The sequence below is a fragment of the Lactuca sativa genome, chromosome 2 (assembly GCF_002870075.4).
Source record: "Lactuca sativa cultivar Salinas chromosome 2, Lsat_Salinas_v11, whole genome shotgun sequence".
In the NCBI taxonomy this organism is placed as follows: Eukaryota; Viridiplantae; Streptophyta; class Magnoliopsida; order Asterales; family Asteraceae; genus Lactuca; species Lactuca sativa.
In genome coordinates, this window is record NC_056624.2 from 75,215,611 (window position 1) to 75,233,489 (window position 17,879).

Here is a 17,879-nt window from a genome sequence, read left to right on the forward strand (position 1 = left end):
TCTACTGAGCAGGCTCGCATGAGCCGGTCTCTGAGTGTTCTGAGGAGAGATATTCGGGAGTTCATGGCAAACTCGACTTACCGGACATTTGCTGAGCTCCAGGAAAATGCCCGGAAGAGAGAGATTGAGTTAGAGACTCAGGCCAGGGAGGTGGCCGAGTCACATAGGATGGATCGGCAGCCGGATCAGTCTCAGCCGGCAGCCAAGCGGGCCAGGCCTGCTGATTCGAGATTGGGGAGCGCAAAGGGCCGCACTTGTGGGAAGTACGGCAAGGGTCATGAGGGGTTGTGCCGGGCAGGAGTATGCTACAAGTGCGGGAAGGAGGGGCATATCGTGAGGGATTGCCCCAAGGGATTTTTGGTTTGCTTCCATTGCAACCAGACCGGCCATCAGAAGGCCAAGTGCCCTCAGCTACTTCAGGGATCAATACAAGGATATGCGCCTGCTGCTAGGGCTACCGAGGTTCAGCCAGCAAAGGTCGAGGCGCCAAAGGCTCGCGGGAGAGCCTTCCAGTTGACAGCGGAGGAGGTCCATGCAGCATCCGACGTTGTGGCCGGTATGTATTCTTCTCTCTATTTATTTGAGTCTAACATATTATGCTTATAGTATGTTATGCGTAGGTACATTTCTTGTGAATTCTGTACCCGCCTTAGTGTTATTTGACTCCGAAGCGAGTCGATCTTTTGTGTCGTTAGCTTTTAGACTTGAGATCTTCGGTGTGGGGTTCCCGATCGATCTAGTCCCGATTGCGATGGGGGACGTATGTGTCATAGTGGGCATGGATTGGTTGAGCCAATTTGGAGCTATTATAGACTGCGAGCATCAGCTGGTGACGATTCGAGACCCTAGTGGGGGAGTACTTACAGTGTACGGTGAGGGTACCCGTCCTGCATCAGCATTTTGTTCGGCTGCTAGGGCGAGGAAGAGTTTACAACAGGGTTGTATGGGATTTGTGGCCTATGTGATGGACACGCGAGTGGCCGCTGGGAGGCCAAGTTTGGTTGATGAGGCCCCGATTGTGCTGGAGTTCCCTGATGTTATCCCCGAGGAGTTGTCGGGCGTGCCTCCCGAGAGGCAGGTGGAGTTTTGTATCGACTTGGTACCAGGGGCGGCATCTATTGCCAAGGCACCCTATCCCCTTGCGCCGCCCGAGATGCTGGAGTTATCCTCGCAGCTTCAGGAGCTGCTAGGAAAGGGGTTTATTAGACCGAGTAGCTCACCTTGGGGAGTGCCGATCCTTTTTGTCAAGAAGAAGGATGGTTCACACCGGATGTGTATTGATTATTGGGAGTTGAACAAGCTGACGGTCAAGAACCGTTATCCGTTACCGAGGATCGACGATCTGTTCGATCAGTTGCTGGGAGCGTCTTGGTTCTCCAAGATAGACTTGAGGTCGGGATATCACCAGATGAGGGTTCGGGATGAAGATATCCAGAAGACAGCGTTCAGGACTCGTTACGGGCATTATGAGTTCGTGGTGATGCCTTTTGGGCTCACCAATGCACCAGCAGCGTTCATGGATCTCATGAACAGGGTGTGCAGGCCGATGTTGGATCGTTCGATGATCATATTCATCGATGATATCTTGGTGTATTCGAGATCCTGAGAGCAGCATGAGGAGCATTTGAGGGAGATCCTCAGAGTTCTGAGATCGGAGAGGCTTTACACCAAATTCTCCAAGTGTGATTTTTTGTTATGGGAGGTCCAGTTCCTAGGGCACCTCATTAACCAGAAGGGGATATTAGTCGATCCGGCAAAGATCAAGGCGGTGATGAGTTGGGAGGTGCCGAGGTCACCTATCGAGATCAGGAGTTTCCTTGGGTTAGCTGGTTATTATCGGAGATTTATCAGGGATTTCTCTAAGATCCCCATGCCACTCACCAAGTTGACCCGAAAGGGTGTTGCTTTTTCATGGGGACCGGAGCAGCAGACCTCATTTGAGATACTTCGCTAGATATTGTGGGAAGCCCAGGTGCTCGCACTCCCGGAAGGGATGGAGGATTTTGTGGTGTACTTTGATGCATCGATATCAGGATTGGGAGTGGTGCTTATGTAGATTTCAAAACAATTTTCATTTAAAAATAATCGTTTGATTCTTAAAAATACTTTTCTTAAAATCCCATTCATAATCGAATTACAAAACATGACTCCATTTTCACTTGCATAATAAACCAGGATCCTCAACACATGACTCTTTCTCTGGTGTGTACAATCGAGCCGGCGCCATCCCGTGATCCTGAGAGAAACCTGAAACACATAACACAAAACACTATAAGCACGAAGCTTAGTGAGTTCCCCAAAATATCACAAATAACACATATTAGCCACTCGAGGCTATAACTATGTGGGTTCGTGGACCCTACTCTATGAACCTTCCGGTTCTAACTCTGTGAACCTTCCGGTTCTAACTTTGGGAACCTTCCGCTTCTAACTCTGTAAACATGCACAACATAAATCACATAGAAATAATGCAGTACAACACATAACATACATAGCATACGAATACTCTGTCACATAACTCTGGTTACCTACTCAAGGTAAAGTATAGTGAGAAGACTCACCTGGCAATCAGAAAGCAATTATCTGCACATGCGAACCTCGGACTCGCCACCGCCTAACACATAAGGCAAATATCTCTAATTAATACTCGAAGTCCCAACTCTAATTAACCGGCGATTACTCTTTCCCTCTCTAGTCACGTAATGGGTAAAAGACCATTTTACCCCTCCCTGACCTCTATTACCTCTGTTGACCAAAACTCCCAAAGTCAACATAAGACAACTCAAATCAAGGGTCAACACTGACCAGACTCGGCGAGTACACAAGAGTGACTCGGCGAGTCCATGCGGGCTCTCTAAATCCTTTTTAAACCTCTTAGACACGACGATTTCCCTCTCCACTCGTCGAGTTACTTGGCAATGAATCGCGGGGCAACCCCGACTCGACTCGTCGAGTCTGCCTATGGACTCGGCGAGTTGCTCCCATGACAACCCTCATCTGACCTTCTGAGGTCAGATCTGCTTCACCAAACCATAGATCTAACTCCCTCAAAGCCAATAACCACGAAAAGGTCGAACCTTGGGCACTCATGCAAGGTTCTACAAGCTCATTTGGGTGAAACCCTTCATTACATAACAACCCTAGCTCAAAACTCAAAATAGAATGCATAAAGCAGGATGGAAGGGACTCTCTGGACCTCTTTGGGTCCAGATCTATGGCTTCACACTCAATGGGACACTATACTCCACCAATCAAGCCATAAAAGAAGCTAGAAAACCCTAAAATCACCAATCTTACCCAAAACAGAAAAGGGAGAACAATTTGATACCTCTATGGTGAAGATGCAAGCTCAGAAGCTCCGAATCGACACCCCCTAACCTCCCTTTGCTGGAAATGAGTACTCCATTGCACACCCACCTCAAGAATGCTCCAAAATAGCTCTTCTTCACTCTCTCAGCTCTCTGGTTCGATAGGAGTCTCTAGAAGGTGTAGGTGGCCACCACTGTAGGCCATAAGGGCCTTTAAATAGGTCCCAAACCCGAACAATTAGGGTTTTCCTTGACAGCACCGACTCGGCGAGTCCAAATACCCGACTCGTCGAGTCCCTTCATTAAACTGGTCCCCAAAACACGATCCTACTCGACAAGTTGAGGCGTCAACTCGTCGAGTCTCCTCATTCCCCAATATAAATTACTCAAATTCCCATACCTGGATATCCGGATGTTACAATTCTCCCCCACTTGAGTTAGATTTTGTCCCCGAAATCACTCCTGAACCACCCAAAACTTAAATCATTAACCCAAAAGGCACCACCAAAATGATCCTCATACCACCTAGATATCTTTCTCTAGAGACATCCAAAATCACATGGAACCTCCAAAACAAAGTCTGAACCATCACTTTCGCCGCTAGAAATACGCCTTCCCAATAACCGGAAACTCTAGTGGCCTGAACCGCCTCCAGACCGCCTACTCGAGCGATCACCATGATAATTGCTCCTCGTAACAACCCTGTTTTCTCACTAGTTTTCCGATTCTCATACGACCATATCCCACAACCGACCATCTCTCCTCCAAAATGATAATGCAATAACTGACGAACCCCACCCCTGCGAATAAAAGGGTTCACACTGCATCGGGGCACATCTTCTAAAACTGCTATCAGAACCATCCGAACCAAAAATCCCGACACTCTGCCCTCAGACACAGAAGCATAACCATGCTTGCTCAGAAGTGTCCTCAACATCTCATTCATAAGCCTTCGCTATAAATTCCATATCTCTTTTAACACCACACGAGGTCTGACCTCAGCCTAAAAATTAAACCTCCATGGTTACCGATAATCATGATCCAAAATGTCTCACCGAATTCCTCCTCGCATCAACTATCTCAGCCCAATGGCACACCAGTCACGAAATTCTCATTAACTCATACAAGGACTGCAACCTAACCGAAGATCAACTCAACCCCGACCACAGATGTTAGCTACGCACATCTCATGTGCATCTCGCGATATCTCTTGCACCCGAGTACTGACCTATACAGATAAAAATATCCGACGATAACAATACCTCCCAACCGAGAATTTACCTTAGAAGTCTAGAATCTCATCTCGATATCCTCCCATTATTAAAGCTAAACTCAACTCGAGAGTTTGGGTCCGACCCAAAGTTGAAACCTCGTTTCCCAATAAAACATTGGTCTCATGACTCACCCTACGCCCCGCGCGAATACCATTTCCCAATTTCCTCATGCTGCGACAAACACAGCTCAACTCAAATCAAAATATAATAATTCCCGAGAGAGAAGGAGATCCCCGTCTCGCCCCTCGCCTAACCACCAAGATCCAACAACTCGATACTAGGCTACTCGAGCCTAAAACTCCTCTACGTCATACTCTGATCGGAGAACACTTCATCATCACACTCTCTTGCCGCCTAGAATACTACGGCTCCTCAACATCACCAAAAGCTTCTGACCAGTGAGTACTACGGCTCCCCGTAGCATCACAACACCCTCTAACCAGTGAATACTACAGCTCCCCATAGCATCACAACATCCTCTGACTAGTGAATACTACAGCTCCCCGTAGCATCACAACACTCTCGGACTAGTGAGTACTACGGCTCCCCGTAGCATCACAACACTCTCTGACTAGTGAATACTACGGCTCCCCGTAGCATCACAACACTCTCTGACTAGTGAATACTACGGCTCCCCGTAGCATCACAACACCCTCTCCCATTACCCCATAATCTAATTCTCATACCACACCACACTATGTCCACTAGCTCATGCTCCGCGGACTATCATAGATATCTACACAGACTTGCCCCAATTATGCATCATAAATTATGACGACAACCATAATAATAAAATACCTCTTTCTTCAGAAAATCCACATTCTTAAATAATCCTTCCTGATGACACTCCCAAGGCTCCCACTGGAACCATAGATACTTGATACAGTACAAGTCGTCTCAACTCAAGATTCTCGAATAACTCCGAAATCAAGATATCACACCCGGATACCTCGGAACACCCCAACAGAACATCACAAGATCCTACCACAACCACTGATCTCCTGCCCCAAGCATCATATAGATACAATGATACATTTCCTCTAAACGCCATAATTAAATCTTCATTTTTCCCAATGTGCAACCTCGATGTATCCAAATACTCAATTGGAACACGAGAAAACGCTAACGCTACGGAATACACTGATAATTCTCCGAAACCCTTTTTCCTGCCACTTAAAATCCAAGCAAGAAATACGCATACCGACCCTGGAGTTGGCAGCTCAATCATTCTCTACCTACTTGCAACAACCCTGACCACAACTAGGTCCTTGACTAATGACCACCTGCCGTGGAGACATTCATCCTTCTCAAACAAGTACTTCCTGCATTAGCTCACTCTGACCCTTTCCTCGGTCACCAATAACTTTGGTCTCATGAATTCTTACCGCGGATCTCTATACCCCTTTTATAACTGCTCTTGACAAATCTCTGCTTTCTTCCATACGGTACCCGGTTCTCCCCCACTCAGGGTTCGAACCATCACTAATTGGCACACAACCATCCCACAAACTATTTTTACCAGCAAAATCGCACCTGCCCCTGGAAAGTGCTACGCAACGCCCGATAATCTCCTTTAAGGAAATCAATTGATCTCATATACTCTGAACCTCAGATGAAATCCTCAAGAACTTCTCGTCACGACTGCCTCTAGTCATTCCAAGTCTCGTACCAATCCAATACCAAACAAATCAACTGACCAATAACATCACTGACTCATAGACTGAACCACGAAATCATCATACTCCCCCGCCTCGACTCATCAACCAACATTCCAACACATGGATCATCCCAAGAACAAGGACCCACTCCCATTTTCAATACCCAACATAGATAGAAAAACCACTGCACTGATAAACTCGACTAGACTCCCCACTGATACCACTACAATACGCCCTACTATACTCAAATAGGTGTAACGTGGTCCTCGACTATCTCAGTCCCAACTGACTATCTGCTCATGATAAATCACTATCTCGCGGCACACATGATACCTGATACTCTGGTGGAAAATCATCATCATTGACAACCTGCAGGGTTTACCCCCAAACCCAAAACATAAACATCATGCCTCTCATGTTTCGCACACGAACATAAATAGCACCACCCAGGTCATAGAAGGTGACATCTCCTCTATCGACTGAGTGCTCAACTCAGACCGAAATTCTCCCCTCCCTCTGACTCCTTACCAAAATACTCTGAAAGGCTCTCGACTTCCCTCTCAAGGGACGCCTCTTCGAACTCAACCATGGCCCACAGACCTAAAACTCATAGCGTCCAAATCTCTACCTCATTAATCATGACCGGATAACCGGAGAACCACAAGCATCATTCACTACGAACCATGGTACTCATCCCATGACATCTCTTCTCAATATGCTCCGGTGTATGGTACCCAAACCATAGCATCTCTCATCCATCTGCTCCGATGTATGGTACTCGAACCATAACATCACTTCTCCATCCACTCCGACGTATGGTACTCAAACCATAACATCACTCCTCCATCCGCTTCGACGTATGGTACTCAAACCATAACATTACCCCTCAATCCGATCCGATGTATGGTACTCAAACCATAACATAACTCCTCAATTCGCTCCGATGTATGGTACTCAAACCATAACATCACTCCTCGAACCATAACATCACTCCTCAATCCGCTCCGATGTATGGTACTCGAACCATAACATAACTCCTCAATTCGCTCCGATGTATGGTACTCGAACCATAACATCACTCCTTAATCCGCTCCGACGTATGGTACTCGAACCATAACATCACTCCTCAATCCACTCCGATGTATGGTACTCGAACCATAACATCACTCCTCAATCCGCTCATTAGAACCTTCAGAATACTCCCTGTATCAAGTATGGGTCCTCTGATTTCAGTAGTACGGGCCCATACTACCTGCCACATCTACCCATACTTTCCACACTGACTATTCCGAAGCTCCTAAGTAGTTACTCGACCTTCTCGTTCACCAATCCCGTCGTGTGTGCTCCCTCCCCAGCGAAATTCTCTACTCTGCCAACACACTCATCTGGCTAAGGTTACTCCCTAGGCTCTTCCTAGATTCCCACACTTCTCAGCCATCAGCTGCTAAAGAACTCCTAATGATGCCAGCCATCTACCTCCTGAATATCGTCATATTCACTTAGTAGCTGACTCCCATTATTGAGAGCTCCACAAAGCACGAAGCAAATAGCATTCAGGCATTAAAGCGTCCACTTCAGCACGAAAAACCTCCTTAGGTTATTATCCACTCGCTTTCCTCATACCTGATGGATATCACTGAACTCTAACAACTCCGCCCCACGTGGGCATCTGGCTACCCTCTCGGCAAGCTCCTCATATGCTCATATAGATACCTCTTCCATATTACTCTCCTACTCGAATCCCCTAAAAAAATTTCCTATTGGACACTCTCGCTCAGCACATACTCGAAAGCACATCAAATATAATAGCAACCCTAGGCTAAGGCATCACAAATCAGGCCACTCTAGTCCTAAAATATGAATTGCCTAGCCTGTCTCTAGCATGCATAATATCTCATAAAATGTATCACAAATATCTCATAACACAAAATAAGGGTGTTTTGGGAAATCACCGTTCGGGCTCTGGCTGATTGTACACACTGCTCTTTTTGCTTTCTCTTTGAAACTCTTATTCTCTTATAAAAAACATTTCTTTTTGAAAAAATGTCTTAAATCCTCAGTTTGAGTCTAGATTTACCCGAAGGTGCATCCGAATCCCTCAAACCAAGGCTCTGATACCAACTTGTAACACCGTAAATTTCAAAACAATTTTCATTTAAAAATAATCGTTTGATTCTTAAAAATACTTTTCTTAAAATCCCATTCATAATCGAATTACAAAACATGACTCCATTTTCACTTGCATAATAAACCAGGATCCTCAACACATGACTCTTTCTCTGGTGTGTACAATCGAGCCGGCGCCATCCCGTGATCCTGAGAGAAACCTGAAACACATAACACAAAACACTATAAGCACGAAGCTTAGTGATTTCCCCAAAATACCACAAATAACACATATTAGCCACTCGAGGCTATAACTATGTGGGTTCGTGGACCCTACTCTATGAACCTTCCGGTTCTAACTCTGTGAACCTTCCGGTTCTAACTTTGGGAACCTTCCGCTTCTAACTCTGTAAACATGCACAACATAAATCACATAGAAATAATGCAGTACAACACATAACATACATAGCATACGAATACTCTGTCACATAACTCTGGTTACCTACTCAAGGTAAAGTATAGTGAGAAGACTCACCTGGCAATCAGAAAGCAATTATCTGCACATGCGAACCTCGGACTCGCCACCGCCTAACACATAAGGCAAATATCTCTAATTAATACTCGAAGTCCCAACTCTAATTAACCGGCGATTACTCTTTCCCTCTCTAGTCACGTAATGGGTAAAAGACCATTTTACCCCTCCCTGACCTCTATTACCTCTGTTGACCAAAACTCCCAAAGTCAACATAAGACAACTCAAATCAAGGGTCAACACTGACCAGACTCGGCGAGTACACAAGAGTGACTCGGCGAGTCCATGCGGGCTCTCTAAATCCTTTTTAAACCTCTTAGACACGACGATTTCCCTCTCCACTCGTCGAGTTACTTGGCAATGAATCGCGGGGCAACCCCGACTCGACTCGTCGAGTCTGCCTATGGACTCGGCGAGTTGCTCCCATCAACCCTCATCTGACCTTCTGAGGTCAGATCTGCTTCACCAAACCATAAATCTAACTCCCTCAAAGCCAATAACCACGAAAAGGTCGAACCTTGGGCACTCATGCAAGGTTCTACAAGCTCATTTGGGTGAAACCCTTCATTACATAACAACCCTAGCTCAAAATTCCTAATAGAATGCATAAAGCATGATGGAAGGGACTCTCTGGACCTCTTTGGGTCCAGATCTATGGCTTCACACTCAATAGGACACTATACTCCACCAATCAAGCCATAAAAGAAGCTAGAAAACCCTAAAATCACCAATCTTACCCAAAACAGAAAAGGGAGAACGATTTGATACCTCTATGGTGAAGATGCAAGCTCAGAAGCTCTGAATCGACACCCCCCTCTCAGCTCTCTGGTTTGATAGGAGTCTCTCAAATGTGTAGGTGGCCGCCACTGAAGGCCATAAGGGCCTTTAAATAGGTCCCAAATCCAAACAATTAGGGTTTTCCTTGACAGCGCCGACTCGGCGAGTCCAAATACCCAACTCGTCAAGTCCCTTCATTAAACTGGTCCCCAAAATGCGATCCTAATCAACGAGTTGACGCGTCAACTCGTCGAGTCTTCTCATTCCCCAATATAAATTACTGAAATTCCCATACCTGGATATCCGGATGTTATACCACAAGAGTTTGAAGTATTTTATGGATCAGCCCAACCTGAATATGCGCTAGAGGCAATGGCTGGATGTGATGAAGGATTACGACTGCGAGATCCTGTACCACCCGGGCAAGGCTAATGTTGTAGCCGATGCCCTGAGCCATAGGGTTGAGGGCGCCCCGATACGAGATGTTTGCATGAGATTGACAGTGATGACTCCGGTATGGGACACCATTCGAGGGGCCAGGCGGAGGCCGTGGGACCGGAGAACCGCAAGAGGGAGCGAGTGATCGGGTAGGTATCAGAGTTTGTTACCGATAATCGAGGACTTATGACCTTTCAGGGTCAGGTTTAGGTACCGTTTTTGGGCGGAACGCGTACCGTCTTGATGGAGGAGGCGCATAGGTCAAAGTTCTCGATCCACCCCGGGGCCACTAAGATGTATTTGGGCCTGAAGAAGGAGTATTTGTGGCCCTGTATGAAGAGGGATGTTGCATGATTCGTAGAGAGGTGCTTGACCTGTCGCAAGGTTAAGGCCGAGCACCAGCATCCGCATGGTAAGTTGCAGCCATTAGAGATTCTCGAGTGGAAGTGGGAACAGATCACCATGGATTTTATCACCAAATTGTCGAGGACTGCAAGGGGTGTCGATGCAATTTGGGTGATTGTGGACAGGTTGACGAAGAGCGCTCACTTCCTTGCCATCAGTGAGAGCTCTTCCGCTGAGAGGCTGGCAGAGTTGTACGTTAGGGAGGTGGTATCGCGGCATGGAGTACCGATCTCAATCGTCTCAGATCGAGATTTGCGTTTCACTTCCAGATTTTGGAAGAAATTTCATGAGGAATTGGGTACGAGGCTGCATTTTAGTACCGCATACCACCCACAGACCGATGGGAAGAGCGAGCGGACAATTCAGACGCTCGAGGACATGCTTCGGGTATGTGTACTAGATTTCGGCAGGAGTTGGGACACGTATTTGCCCTTGGCTGAGTTTTCCTATAACAATAGCCATCACTCGAGCATTGGTATGCCACCCTTTGAGCTTTTGTATGGAAGGAGGTGTCGTACCCCCATTTGCTGGGGCGAGGTAGGGCAACGTGTGATGGGTAGTACGGAGATAGTGCTTCAGATGAAAGAGCAGATACGGTAGGTCAGACAGAGGTTATTGACCGCTCAGAGTCGCCAGAAGAGTTATGCAGATAGGCGACGATCCAAACTCGAGTTCCATGTCGGTGATTTCGTGTTCCTGAAGGTATCTCCTTGGAAAGGAGTGATCCGTTTTAGGAACAGGGGCAAGCTGGGACCCCGGTATATTGGGTCGTTTAGAGTGATCATGAGGGTGGGCAAGGTAGCATATCGCTTGGAGCTACCTGCGGTGTTGGACCAGATTCATGATACCTTCCACGTGTCGCAGATGAGGAAGTGTATAGCCAACGAGTCAGCAGTGGTACCATTAGAGGATATCCAGGTGGACGCGGGTCTAAATTATGCTGAGAAGCCGATTGCGATCTTGGATCGGAAGATCAAGGTTCTGAGGAGCAAGGAAGTGCCCCTAGTGCAGGTCCAGTGGCAACATAAGAAAGGGTCTGAGCTGACCTAAGAGCCGGAGTCGGAGATGCGGGATCAGCATCCAGAGTTGTTCGCAGCATGAGACATCGAGGGCGAAGTCTGGTTCTAGTGGGGGAGAATTGTAACAGCCCAAAATTCAGGTAAGACTTATGACCCTTCTACTTTGAGAGATGGCAAGTTGAGTCCCTTAAAGTTATATGTGGATTTGTGAGTACGTTGGGTGTAAAGAAGCGTACGCCGCGCGTACTCACGCGGTTAATTTAGACGTGGACTCGCCTGGGTACGCTGGGCGTACCCAGGGTTACACTGGGCGTAATGTGTCCAGGTGCAAACCCTAAATTCTGGCTTGTACGCTATAAAAGGAACGTTTCGTCCCTTGCCCCAGCCACCATTCCCCTGTTGAGCGAGCCCTTAGAGAGCATAAATCCGTGTATAAGCTTGTGTGTGTGTTCTTGAGCTTGAAGGTACCTTTTAAGGTGAAGAAGGAGAAGAGGAAGCCATTGTTGGAGCTAGAGGTGAAAGAGCAAGAGTAGATCCGAGTTTTATAGTGTTGGGAGATCCCTTTTGAGGTAAAAAGCTTCAAGTTTTGCATATTTTCTGTTCATGCTTTGTAGAGAGAAGTTTTAGGGTTTTTGGTCCCTAAGTTCATTGCTTTTTGAGTGGTTGAGCTCTTAGAGGCCGAGATTTGTCCCATACCAGCTCATTTAGTGTTGTTACATGATAAAAATCTAGTCTTGGTTGTTAAAAGTTGTTCATGCATGAGATATGGACCTTTTAAGGTTGGAAATAGAGTGTTTTGGGTGTTTAAGACTTCCATAGCCATGCAAAGGCTTAAAGTCACCAACTTTATGGATTAAGTCATGTTAGAGAAGTCAGATCTGGATTTCGGACGCAAGACATAACCGATTAAGACCTTAATGAAGAGAAGGAGAAATCTGGGAGTTACGCTGGGTGTAATCCCAGTACACCCGGTGTAAGGGGCCACGTACACCGATTCTGTGAAGCCAACGGGTACGCTTAACGTACAGATCTGGTACGCACCGCGTACCCTAGAAGGTTGACTTTTGTTGACTTTTAGGGTTTGGTCAGGTTTAGAGTATTTGAGCCTTGAGAGGGGTAAAATGGTCTTTTTCCCTCCTGAGAGTGCTAAGAGAGGGAATGGTCTAGCCTTGGGAAATGTGTTGACGCCGAGTGTTTATTTCGTATGTTTAGGCAACGGCTAGATCCCATTTCCACAGAGTCCGAGATTTCCGTGTTACCGAGTTACGCGAGGTGAGTCTTCTCACTATACATTACCTGGAGTGGTATTATGAGTTGACCGGAAGGTCTTATGTGCTATGTATGAGATTGTGTGCCATGTATGAGATTATGTGCTATGTGATGTATGTTTGATATATAATTGTATAGACCGGACCAAAGGGTCCAACGAGACAGACCGGGCCGGAGTGCCCAACGAGCTATGATCGGACCAGAGGGTCCAACGAGCTACGGGATCGGAGGGTCCCGCTGAGACACATCGACCGGAGGGTCGTACAGTAGCCTCGAGTGGCGTATGTGTTGTATGTGGTATTTTGGGGAACTCTCTAAGAATTTATGCTTACAGTTGTGGTGTTATGTGTTTCAAGTACTAGCAAGGACCGTGGGAAGGCGCCAGCATGACCCGTACACATCAGAGAAGGGATTTGATTTTTGTGATCTTGGGATATGTTATGTTTTGATAACTATTGTTGAATAATTTTGAGAATATTTTTACGTAAATTTGGTTGTTGAAAAATAAAAAATTTGTTTTGAAATTCTCATCGTTACACAGAGACCATGATCAACACCCTTTGAGTGTATTTAGTGGAGTAATGTCATAAAAATTCAATCTTGGACGTTAGAATCAAGTCATGCATTAGATATGAGCTTTATGAGAAAAGAGGATGAGTGTTTTGAGTGTTTGTGACCAAATCATCCATGCAAAGGCTTAAAGTCACTGACTTTATGGAGTAAGAGATAATAGGGAGTCCAGATCTGAGAAATGAGCTAAGGTCTTAACAGGTTAAGACCAAGAGAATGGACTAAAGCAAAACTGGGTGTATGCCCATCGTAAGTTCCAGTACACCCCGCATACTGGGTTGGTGTCCCCGATCAGTTTCATGCATGCGTGAGTACGCTGAGTGTACCAAGAGAGGTACGCCCCTCGTAACTTCACTGTGGGCTTTTTGGGCTAGATCTTATTATGGGCCTTAAGGGTTAGGCCTGAATCTTTCGTATTGTGAATTAGAGACTATGACCATAGAAATATTATAATTATGCCTTGGGCCCTTGAGTTGGGCTTGTCATTTGGACTTGAGAGTTGGGCCTCGGGAGAGCCCTTTCATTATTGGGCTGATAGGCCCAATGAGTTTTAGGTTATTAATGGGCTAGTTAGTGGACTACCTTTAGACCTAATGAGTGAGAGTTTGGACTTAGTTCCTAATAGGGTTAATAGTGGGTTTAGCACAGAGTTAGAGGTCGGTGCTTAGCATCAGCATTTATAGGGGTTGTTCATCATCCGAGGTGAGTCTTCTCAGTATACTTTCCATGAATGGTATCTTTGTGTGACTGAGATGTTTTATGTGCTTATCTGTGTATTGTGATATTCTGCATTATGTATTTGTGATTTAATCTGAGTATTATTATTATTATTATGAGTTTATTGAGTTAAGACCGGAGGGTCCACCCGAGTTTTGGGACCAGAGGGTCCCACTGAGACACATTGACCAAAGGGTCTTATCTGAGTATAGCCATGAGAGGCTACTGGGATATGTGTGGTATTTTGGGGGATTCACTAAGCTTCATGCTTACCGTGTTATGTGATATGTGTTTCAGGTTTTCTCAGGATCGCGGGAAGGCACCAACTCGATTGTACACACCAGAGAAAGGGTTATGTTTTGGTGGATTCTGGATTAATAATCAAACAATTATGGAGATGTGTTTTGTAGATTAAATAAATGAGATTTTATGAAATGTGTTATGAGAATTATATAATTTTAAAATTGAAAATTTTGTTACAAAATTTACGGTGTTACAAGTTGGTATCAGAGCCTTGGTTTGAGGGATTCGGATGCACCATCGGGTAAATCTAGACTCAAACTAAGGATTTGAGAAAAAATTTCAAAAGAAATGATTTTTCTAAAACGAGCAAGAGTTTCTAAAAGGAAAGCGAGAAGGAGCAGTGTGTACAATCAGCCAGAGCCCGAATGGTGGTTTCCTAAAATACCCTTACTTATTGTGTTATAAGTTATTATTGAGATACTAGTGATGCATGCTAGAAGATAGGCTAGGTATTTCATATTTAAGGGCTAGAGTTGCCTAAATTGTGATGCCTTAGCCAAGGAAATTTTGCTATTTGTGATGTGTTGTGAGTATGTGCGAACTAAGAGTATCTAATAGGAATCTTTTAGAGAGAACTCTGATTAGAGGAGTAATCTAGGAGAGATACCCAAATGAGCATTAGAGGAGCCTACTGAGAGAGTAGTTAGATACCCACGAGAGGTAGAGTTGCTTGAGTTCGGTGATACCATTTGAGTGTGAGTAGAGCAAGTGGAGTTGTAACCTAGAGTGGTTTTACATGTTGGTAGAGATTATTCGATGCCCAAATGCTGCTTGCTTTGTGCTTTATGGAGCTCTTGATGATGGGAGTCAGCTACTAAGTGAATATGACGATATTCAGGAGGTAGATGCCTAGCATCATAAGGAGTTCTTTAGCAGCTGATGACAGAGAAATGAGAGAACCGAGGAAGAGCCTAGGGAGTGATCGTAGTCAAATTAGTACACTGATAGAGGAGAATATTTGCTAGGGAGCGACCAGGTTTAACAGGATTAGTGATCGAGAAGGTTGAGCAGCTACTTAGGAAATTTAGGACGATCTGTGTGGAAAGTATGGGTAGATTGGCAGGTAGTACGGGCCCATACTACTGAAAGTAGAGGACTCGTAGCATATTGAGAGGAGATAACATGGTTTGGGTACTACGATTCGTAGCAGATTGAGAGAAGATAACATGGTTCGGGTACCATGATTCGTAGCATATTGAGAGGTGATCACATGGTTCGAGTACCATGATTCGTGGCGTTTAGTGCTTCTGGTTTTAGCAGTTATCCCGTTGTGATTGATTAGACTAAGATCAGATATGATAGCGTGTGGGGCCTGAGGGCCATGTCGAGCAAAGTTTTAATGGAGTAAACCTTGAGAGGGAAATCTAGTTAGTTTCTGAGAGATTTTATTGGTGAGATGCCAGTTGGAGTCGCAAGACTCGGGGATGAGTAGAGATGATGCTTGTTGGAGGACCGCTGACTGAGTTGAGTGGTCGACTGATAGATGAGACGTCACCTTCTATGACAAGAGTTGCGATGTCCCCGTTTTAAGGAGAAGCGAAGGAGATAACGAGTTTCCGGTTTCAGAGTTTGGAGGTAAACCCTATGGGGTAACATAGGGTTGCAACCTTTTCACTAGAGTATTGGGGTAGTATGTTGCTGCGAGGTATTTTTATACCATGAGAGACTCATTAGTGGGACCAAGATGGAAGAAAACAAGGAGGTGCCTTATTGAGGGAGGCATACTTTTAGCAGCAGTTTCAGGTGATCAAGAGGAGTATACCGGGGCGGTGGCCCTTGTTATTTGTGTTGTGTATTAACTGTGAGAGTGAGGTATCTTTCTTTTATGATGATTCCTACAATAGGAGGGTGGTCGAGGAATAAGGGATGAGATGCGTGATAGTGTATTATTTTCAGACTGAGAGTGAGGACTAATTCGGGATAGTAGGAGTATCTGGTAGTATGTTGGTCTGATCCTTCAAGATGACTAGAGGCAATCACATTAGGAGGATTCCGAAATTTTGTCTGAGTTACGGGATATTTGGTTTCCATTGGGAAGATCATTAAGTGATTACGTGGTACGTTCCAAGAGTCAAGTGTAGTGCACCTGGTGAAGCAGTCTGGAGTAGATTGTTCGTATGCCAATTGATGATGGTTCGAAACCTGAGTGGGAGAGAACTGGGAATTTATTTAAGAGGATCAGCGATCCATTCAATTGCAGTTAGAGAACTGGTCATGGAGATCTATAGTGCGAACACATGAGACCTGGGTTACTGGAGGATGAGGTGATTTCCAAGGCGGGATGATGTATGAGCATATGCTTAAGAAAGGACGAGTGAATCCATGGCAGGTAGTTGTTTGTCAGAGAATTTATTATTATGGCTAGGGATTTTTTGGGTTTGCAAATGTTGAGTTCGAGGCGGTTGCGTCGCCGAGTTTAGGGTGCAACAGCTGAGATTTGCGGGTATAGGTATACATTTTGATCTATACTTCAGAAGGGGCAACAGCTGATTCGTCAACCAATTTTAGATTCAGTATGAGTAGTTTCGTATGGGTGGTGATCAGTATAGGATGGAGTTTCGGAGTTTCATCAACGTGTTGTCAGTCATTGACGATTTCCCGTGTTTCAATTTGTAAGATGGGAGATTTTCGAGGTTTCAAGTTGCGTGAGTCGAGGATTAGCGGTAAAGGCAAGACATCATGAGATGTTGTGAAGCTATACCAAGGTACCCATGTATGAAGTCCTAATTTTGGTCATGTTGGGACTCGAGTTGTAGGATGGCGAGTGGAGTACCGAGAGACTTTTGTTCCATTAGGAACCCATCAGTTAAGTGTCGCCGGAGTGAGACTGTCTAAGGGTGTATATGTTCTGAGAAAAGTGCCTTGCCTACGAGAACATACATCAGGAGTGGTGATGTAGAGGCTGAGTGGGTGTAAGCACCTATCTATGTTGTGCTGCAGAGCATGAGTTTGTGAACTCAATGTACTTATTCCTTGACGATGAGATTATGGGGTGATAAAAGAGGAAGTGGATCCGGGTGGGAGTAATCACTTAGGATTATCAGGAGAAACCATGGGGTGAGCCATGGTGAGTCAATGAGCGAGAGAGTGTTGTAAGACTACGGGGAGCCGTAGCATCCATGAGTCAGCGAGAGAGTGTTGTGATACTGCGGGGAGCCGTGGTATTCACCGGTTAGCGAGAGGGTGTTGAGATACTGCGTGGAGCCATAGTACTCACTAGTTAGCAAGAGAGTGTCGTGGTACTGCGGGGAGCCATGGTATTCATTGGTTAGCGAGAGAGTGTTGTGATATTGTGGGGAGGCACAACATTCACGAGTCAGTGAGGGGGTGTCGTAGGACTTTGGGGGGCGTAGCACTCAGTAGTCGATAAGAGAGGATATTGTTCAACAGAGAGTTATGGTACTCATTAGTCAGAGTATGACGCAGAGGAGTTGTTAGGCTTGGGTAGCCTTACCACTTGAGTCTTCGGAAACCTAGTTGCCGAACCAGGGGTGGGACTGAGT